General features: G+C 43.4%; 1 long non-coding RNA gene across 2 annotated transcripts; it reads left to right on the forward strand.

The window, feature by feature from the left end:
• Positions 1–984: 984 nt before the first annotated feature.
• On the forward strand, positions 985–8106 carry LOC142784478 (uncharacterized). Of its 2 annotated transcripts, XR_012888646.1 has the most exons (4): positions 985–2585; positions 2720–2797; positions 3275–3380; positions 3506–8106. It is a non-coding gene; the product is annotated as an uncharacterized LOC142784478 (long non-coding RNA). The 2 variants fall into 2 exon arrangements; XR_012888645.1 differs by having other exon boundaries at positions 998–2797.
• The last annotated feature ends 670 nt before the right edge of the window (positions 8107–8776 follow it).

Raw genomic sequence — 8776 nt, forward strand, 5'->3', positions numbered from 1 at the left:
AGAATCAGGAGATAGTGGATTGCATGAGTGCGGATATTAAGGAATTTGGTAATGGGGCCGAAATCATCCTTATAGGGGACATGAATGCCCACATACATGACCTTGACGGATATTCAGACACCAATGGGAAGTTATTACTAGATCTTTGCGAGCAACATAGTCTGGAGATAGTTAACACGGGGCCTGAATGTGACGGCCAGATCACATGGGAAGTCGGAAACAAGCAATCAAGTATTGATTATTGTCTCATGACTGAAGGAATTTACCACAAACTGACAGAAATGAGGATAGACGAGGAAGGCATTAACAGCTTGGGTAGTGATCATAAACGAATAACATTACAAATGGGATACGAAACTGAAAATATGAGCATGGAATCAAAGTCTGGCAGCTCGTATTTAAATGACAAACAAATAATAAATATAGCCGCAAGAGTCGAGGAAGAAGTAGGCGAAATACCAGGCAAGGACTGGGAGTATAGTGAGCTGTTACATCTAATGACGAAGGAGATAGGGAAAGAGAAGAAAACTGTTTGCTGGAAAGGAAAAAGGAAGCCAAAAAGTTGGTGGAACAAGGAAATCCGGGAGGCGATCGAGAAGCGACGCGAAGCATCACGGGAGCATAGAAAGGCAAAAAAGGAGAAGCGGCCGCAGGACGAAGTAAAAAAAATATGGGAAATATATTTAGAGAAAAAAATCCCTTGTACAGAAATTGGTAGAGGCAAAAATTAAAGGTGAAAGTGAACGCTGGATGACAGAGATACACGAAAAAAAGGAGGCCGCGCCTAGGATTTTTTGGAGCCACATAAAGGCGCTAGGTAGGAAGTCTGTCACAACGCAACAACATATTCTAGATGAAGGAGGAAATCAATTGGAAGGGTACGAAGCGCTAGGTTACATCCAAAAGGTAACAGCCGATTCGTTTCAAAAGAGCGTCCAGGGGATCTCCCCGGTGAGTAAAAGTGTGGCGGAGAAAGCAACAGAGGAAGAGCTAGTACTTGATAATTTCAACTGGAAAAAGGCCGAAGGAAAAATTCCAAAGCGCACTGCCGCGGGTTTAGATGGGATTCCCGTTAGCCTCATTAACGAACTAGGACATAACACTAAAGAGGCATTGTTAAAAGCAGTAGAAAAAAGCCTAAAGGACGGACAAATACCGGACAGTTGGCGACAAAGTAGAATGAACTTAATCTATAAAGGCAAGGGAGAAAAGGACAAGATTCGCTCGTATAGACCACTAACCATTACATCGGTACTATACAGGTTGGCGATGCAAGCAGTAAAAATGAAAATAGAAACATGGGCCGAACATAACGATATTTTGGGAGAACTTCAGAACGGATTTCGAGTCGACAGGCGGTTAGACGATAACCTGTTTGTTCTCACTCAGTGTATAGAAATATCTAAAATAGAGAATAGGCCCTTGTACGTGGCTTTTCTAGACATCACTGGGGCATACGACAACGTTAATCAGGAAATTTTGTGGGATATATTGAAAGGAATGGGCATGGACGACGACTGTATACAGCTTTTGAGGGAGATATACCGAGAAAATACAGTTTGCATAGAGTGGGAAGGAATGCGTAGCAAAGAGAACGTTGAGGTTAGCAGGGGTCTGAGACAGGGATGTCCTTTGTCCCCGCTGTTATTCATGCTGTACATGGTGAGTATGGAAAAAGCGCTAGAAGGTAGCAACATTGGTTTTAATCTGTCACACAAACAGGGCGGCATGATGATTGAGCAGAAGCTTCCAGGTTTATTTTATGCGGACGATATCGTCTTATTTGCGGACAGTCGAGATGATATACAGCAGCTGGCGAATATATGCGGAAGGGAAGGTGAAGCTCTTGGACTAGGATTCAGTGTAACGAAGTGTGGATTGGTGGTATTCAATGATCCCTGTGATCAGACGGTGTCCATACAAGGCCAAGAAATACCGAGGGTAAGTGAATACAAGTACCTTGGAGTATGGGTAAATGAGAGTGATAGATACATGGAGGTACAGGAAAAGCCTCGGCAGCAAAAGGAAAGAGGAATGCGGCAATAATGAAGCACAGAGCGTTGTGGGGATACAATAGGTATTGCTCACGATGGTAGCGCCACGCGGGCACTCAAGAAAACAAAAACTCGTTGACATTTTTTGCGCCACGGCAACGTACCCTGTCCCCGTACAGTGGGCTCACTACCCATTATTCTAGAACACTATAGCGCGGCGTGCGGCCCCGGAAACTCTCAAGTTCAAGTGCTCACCTGTAGGGGGCGAGAAAATCAACCGCGGCGCGCTTTTGCTTCAAACACCTAGAGTGGATTTACTAACCACTGGCCACTCGCGCTATTGCATTTTCTTGTAGAGGCGCCTTCGTCGGGGCCAAGTTTTATTTTAAAATGATCAAATACTACATGTTTGCGTACCCCTACACATATAAAGCTTTTTGTTTTATAGCAAGTAGTTTTTCTAAACATGTGCTGCGTTATGAACTTTTTGTACTATTTTTCTATCCAGCTGACTTGATGTCAGTAGCAGCCTATTGACATCTATATCCTCATTTCAAAGTCTGCGGCGGCCAACGGTTGCGATGTGGCATGGTAGGTAACGGCTCGCGGTACGTTCGGAGGTGTCTCGGACCGTTTTGTTTCGCTGTAAATATTTCGAGACTCTGCTGACCGACGCATTCTTTCTCATTTTGTTTATTTTGACTCGTTCAAATGCTTTCGCGAAGGGAATTCGAGTGACTTTCGGGGAACGAAGTGACCGTTGAAGCTTTCATCGGATGAACACCCGTTGCAAGCCCGGGCCGGTGAGTAGAAACCACTTCAGTTTTTTAAGGATGGTTGCTTGCGGCGCTAGTTGGTTCAATTCAACATATGTAGTTTTTTTTTTTTTGCCAATGACTGCGTAGGCGTCACACGGTGGCAGCGCATTGCAGTATTAAATTTTAAAATTGTTGAACGTCTCACTCTGTAACCGGAAAAACGTGCGTTACTTGCGGCGTGCATGGCTTCACGTTGGAATGAGTCGCTGACTGAACAGTTAATTCTGAAATTCTATCACCAGGTAACACCAACCAGGCCGTTGCCATGAAAGAAGGCAAATAAATCACTGTCGCCTCGCATGTGTCTTCTTAGCTAGCCCATATATTAGTGCAAAAAACCTACTAGTTAATAGTTTACTGCAGTTGCGTTGGAGAAACATCACATAATTATGGGTCTGGTTTTGCTATAGTGTGACAAAGGAAGCGTCACATAAATGAGAAATACTTCTTTTTCTGCCACAGCCTCCTGGCCCACCTGACATGGAAGCAAATGTGTACAATGGACAAGGAACCTGCTACATGACATGCCTTGTGAAGAAGCAGCCTTGAGTGATATACGTCTTATGAGGTACCACTACATATATGTATAAAATACTGCTATTTACTAATTAACTGAGCTTATTTGTTTACTTTGAAAAATTTAATGTATTGATTTCATGCATTGATATCTGGTGATGTTACTTGTTTTTCCAGACTGCCATGCAATGACCGGATGACTACCCCCGAGGCGGAAATGTTGTAGGCCCGTGTGCTCAGATTTGGGTGCACGTTAAAGAACCCCAGGTGGTCAAAATTTCCGGAGCCCTCCACTACGGCGTCTCTCATAATCATATGGTGGTTTTGGGACGTTAAACCCCACAAATCAATCAATCAATAACTACCCCCGAATGTACACTCTGCAAGCACGTTGAAACATCTGAATGCCCACTACAACAGGTCGTCTCTAACTTCACACATGTAATGCTGTATTTGTGAATGTTTTACCGCGCATATCGTGGAGAGGTGCTTTAGATTGGCTACAAGCATTGCCTGCCTACCGTGGCATGGAATCTACACTTCAATAATGTTGAAACTGTAACACTATTAGATTGTGTGGCGCTGCTGAGCTCAACAACACACTGTTTGATCCCAGCCACTGTAGCCATATTTCGATGGGGGTGAAATGCTAAGACGCTTGTGTGCTTAAGGATTTGTTCGATTCGCCTACACCAAATGATCCATTTTACAAAGTGCTGCACCTCGCCATTCGTTTCAGTGGCGCAGCAATGGCATCTTCTAAATCTCGCCATTCATTTCAAAAAGCGCAGGAGAGGTACAGCACCAAAACTATTTCATGACACTGTACCTTCTGCTCTGACGGCGCTGGTTTGGTGCAGCCGCTCGCACAGCTTAACAAACAACATAGCATTAGACGTAGGTGCTGTACCCACCCCTATAAATGCGGTGTGTTTTGCCAAGATGTTAGCATCTCATTAAATTTAAAAAAAAAAATAAGGATTCCCCTTGTCGGCACCTTGTCATTGACTTGTGATGCCGCACCGCTGAACTCCTGTCGCACAGGTTCTGAACTTCTCGTGCACAGCTGTGAACCAGTTCGGATTGGTGCAGGTGAACTAAACTGACCCTTAAAAGATGGAAGCTTGAAAATATGAAAAACATGTTAAAATAAAGGGTCAAAGCAAATGTTTCGACAAGCAGTCTTGTCTCCTGTGAGGCTACAATGTCATTTGTTTGAACCCCTGGAAGCCAGAATCGATCTAAATTTGCCCACTACTGTACGACTCACGATCACTTCATAGTTGGCATGTGAATCGTCAGAAATTATTGTTTGCAAAATGAACAACCCCGCAATGAGGGGCATTAACAGGCTTTCCGACATTTAGTTGTGCCTTGTGACAGTTTACCAACAACACCCAGAACTGTTTTGTCTTAATTAACTGTGTTTAGCTCATACAAGTTTAAAAAAAAGATGCACCAAAGCTCATGAGACTGCACTCAATTGCTTTAGCTTTGCACATATGTTCAATGGCCTCCTAAAATAATCAATCATAAAGGTGATGAGCAGTTGCAGCACAGCTTCCTCAAAGATGTGAATGCTGTCATGAAGAGCAAGATTGTGTTCATTGCATGTGGTACTGTTTTTTTTTTTTTTTTGGCAGAAAAAACGTTCCAGATTTCTTTGTGCACATCTGCTTCTGTTTAAATTAGGTTGTCATAACACTAATGTCTACCACTAAGAAGTGAAATTCTGTGCACTACGGTCATGAAAAAAAATCTAGGAAATCGCACAGGTAGTTGAAACATACATGATCTTCACTTATCTACAGCCGCACTGCAAGATAGTACGTATTTCAAGTCCTAACCTCTAAATGTAGCAGGGAGAAAGCAACTTCATTTTCAAGCACAGGTATACAGAAAAAGTAAACATAATAACAAGTGTGTAATAAATGTGACCTTTATTGATCCAGTATTCGGACAGATTCATATCATGTACCACCAATTGATTTCAGGAGTGCTTGCTTGCAAGAGAGTACAAGTTATATGGATATGTCTATGCAAGAAAAGAGATTGTGCTCAGGGCTGAGCAGATAGTGTGATGTAATAGTACCAACAAGGATGTACAGACAACAAATATGTACAATGCATACCTGAAACTTATTTTCTTAGAATTGGGCCTTTTCGATCTGTAAGCACACACCTCATAAGTGTCCCTTTAGCATACATGTTCGCTGCATACTCAGCAGACTGGTCATTACCTGCGACGAGAAATTCTAGCTGTGGTGACTGTGTAACTTAACTCTAACAATAAATGTAGCAAGCCTGAAATATTTTTAGGCCCATCCCCTAAATACATGATACCGACGATATGGGCCCACGGCTGAGTATTAAAACTGGTGCTTACCCTCTCGACAGGACGCGACATTGCAGAATTGTGAAGTACTCAATGTAGCATTGCAGAGCAAGAATGATTCAGAGATGCACGCATCTGCAATCGCTTATTTAACAAATTCAGCAAAACTACATTGCTCTAACTGCACGAGCTATCTATCGGCAATGTGCAAGTTTCCTTCCCGATTCCACATCATGCATTCGCTTCAAGATCAACACTACGAGGCAAGCGTCACATCTGACGGCAGAATCGAACCCTTGCCCTGAAGCCATGCTATTACTCGAGCGCCGCAACACAATGAGAGCGACGTTCATTCAGTGATTTCGATGTTAAGTTATATGCATATGCTTGTTAGCTTTCACGAGTCTTTACACATGGGTTGAAAGCTTTCGATATGTATGAGTGACCTGTTTTGTTCGGACCCGACCGTATACATTGATTGTACCGGCTTGGACACTCACAATAAACGATGCAGACCTTACTTGATTAACGTTGTTTTCGCTAGACGAGGCCAGCTAGGTCCCCTGGCGATAATTACAGACGCGAAACGCAATTGGGCAACGAAAAAAAAAACAGGAAGCGAGCAGCGCGAACCAGCCGCGAGCCCCCCACCTGCAACAAAAAAAAAAATGCGTCTGTTTATTGATGATGATAGTACTACCAACGCTTCTGGCCTCGCGGTATTGCAGTTCAGTACGCCGCCGCTACGTATTTGCATGTTATTTTGATACAACAGCCCAAAGGTACAGTTTCCGTTCTCTAAACTGGTAGGTGTTCTGGCGGCACTTTGAGTCGCTTGCTCGTGTGCTCGCAAGTTGCAACATCGGCGCTTTGCCTATTTGGACTTGTTCGGGATCAATACGTGCCAATGTGACCATGCCATAGTGATGCGTAAACAGCAAACACACTGCTTGGCGCCAGGATGCAATGCGGAATATGTTTCGGCCCGCAGACAAGGGAAGAAAGCGTCTCTCTTCTCTGCTCCCGCCGACGATGAACGGCGCAAGGCCTGGGAGCGTGCGATTCCACGCGCTGACAAACCACAGGAAAAGAACTGCGTTGTGTGTGAAGCTCATTTCGACGAAAGATTCATCTTCCGTAGCTACAAGCATGTTATCATCGGGTTCTTGGCAACTTGGGAAAAAGCTGTACGAAGGGAGGGTGGGTTCCTGAGTGAATCAACTGCCGAAGTACTCCGGGTCACTCTAACCAGCACTATTTCCATCCGGCACTATGTCATGGAAACCTTGGGCTATAAATACTTGATGATGTCTCGCCTCTGCCAAGATGCGCTTAAAATCCTTTTGGAATTCTGAAGCAAATGTCTGGATCGAATGATCACCTTTCGCCGACACAGTTTTTGATCTCTGTGAATTGCCTCAGTTTTTACAGTTTGGCACAGTCACCCTCCATTGGAAACATACCTTCTGGAGTTCTGAGCAGCCGTCTATGTCCGAGCATCCGCAATAATTCAATAAAATTGCAGAATAAGCTAGATGAGCTGCTATATGTGGGGCGCCTACATGAGGTTCATGAAATGATTGTGTCTTTATAAGCCCTCCCTCACCACACTTATCTCATTGGACGCAAAAGTAACTCCTGGATCACTTATTACATCAGTGGCTATGTGGCCCGGAATATTGTGAAAAAGACAACGAATGTAGCAGGTTGTTGCTTCACTCAAAAAAATCCAGCTTGCTTCCAGCAGAATCATGCTTTCTGTACCCGTCCGAGTCCTTGACGGACCTGGTTAAAGCTATGGAAGATGCATTCACCTATTGCTTTAGCTTCAACAAGTTGAAAAGTGACAGCATAACAGACCTTATCTCTTGCCTAGCATGCTGTCTGTAGAGGCTAAATATGGTCGCCTGTGAACACTGAACACCAGAAACTGGAAGTGACAAATCAGACATCTAGATTCTTTACATTGAGCAGAATGCATTTTCTCGTTGCTGAAAAAAAATGCGTTCAATCAAAAAACGAAGAGGAAAAATGCAATTCTTGAAGTAGAGATGTATGACTTGACTGTCATAATGTTAACACAGCCAACAAGGTTTTGTTTTATGTTAGTGTGCATTCGTCACACTGTCCTGTTTCTTGTGTTTTTACTATTGTATTGTTCACAATATTACAAATTTCTCATTAACAATTGTGATGCCATTGTCTGGCTGTGTTTGTGGTTTGTGGCTGTATCTATGTTTGCCAATCAAATCTCAATGTCATGTGTGCATGTAGGCCCATTGTATCATCGTATATATACTGTTCTTTTTAGTAGCCTTATTCACTTGCTATATATAGTTGAGTTTCCTATAACTTGCAGTTCTCTCCAACCTTAATGCATATGCACTGTTTATTTTTCATGTTGTTTTTCGCTTTAGTGAAAATAAATGTCTTGCTTGTAAAAGTAGACGTCGATTGCGCAAGTCATAAAAATAACGGTTGACGATACCTCTACCTGCATTGGGACGTCACGGAGAACAGTGCGGCATCAAAGTGAAAACTGCACGGACTTTGTTTTGGTGTCAAGATCACGGCAAGTCAATTGATTCCCTATCTTCTAAGCTTATTAGCTGTATACTACGAAGTGAATTGAAAACACTAGTTTTCAGTGTCAGTACACGCTTTGCAGCGCGCCGGCAGAATTGTGTCAGGTAGACTTCGTTATAATCCGCAGGGTAGCGTGAAATATTTGGAACGATAAACGCCTGATACGCACGCGGGTGCGAGGAGGGGTATATCGAAAGCGACCACAGCACTGCCGCATTCGCATGAATTCTTGCTAGCTCTCCGGCGCGCCGATGCCGACACCTCTTTTTCTAGCCACCATATTCACGGGTTGATTATCCTTCCGCATATGGCTGTACCCTTTTGATCGGGCGGCGGCTAACACCACCTAGTCGTAATACTTAGTCGTCCAAAAACTAGATTTATCTTTTTTTCCTCTTTAAATAGCGAATTTGAGGACTGGTACTTTGCAGTAGAGGATTTAGTTTTCACTTGTGCCTTGATTTTATACACCAATCACATAGCCTCCTTCTACTTAATTCTACCCGCCTAATCTCTATTTTGCCCTC

Source organism: Rhipicephalus microplus, unplaced genomic scaffold, assembly GCF_043290135.1.
Source record: "Rhipicephalus microplus isolate Deutch F79 unplaced genomic scaffold, USDA_Rmic scaffold_14, whole genome shotgun sequence".
Taxonomy (NCBI): domain Eukaryota; kingdom Metazoa; phylum Arthropoda; class Arachnida; order Ixodida; family Ixodidae; genus Rhipicephalus; species Rhipicephalus microplus.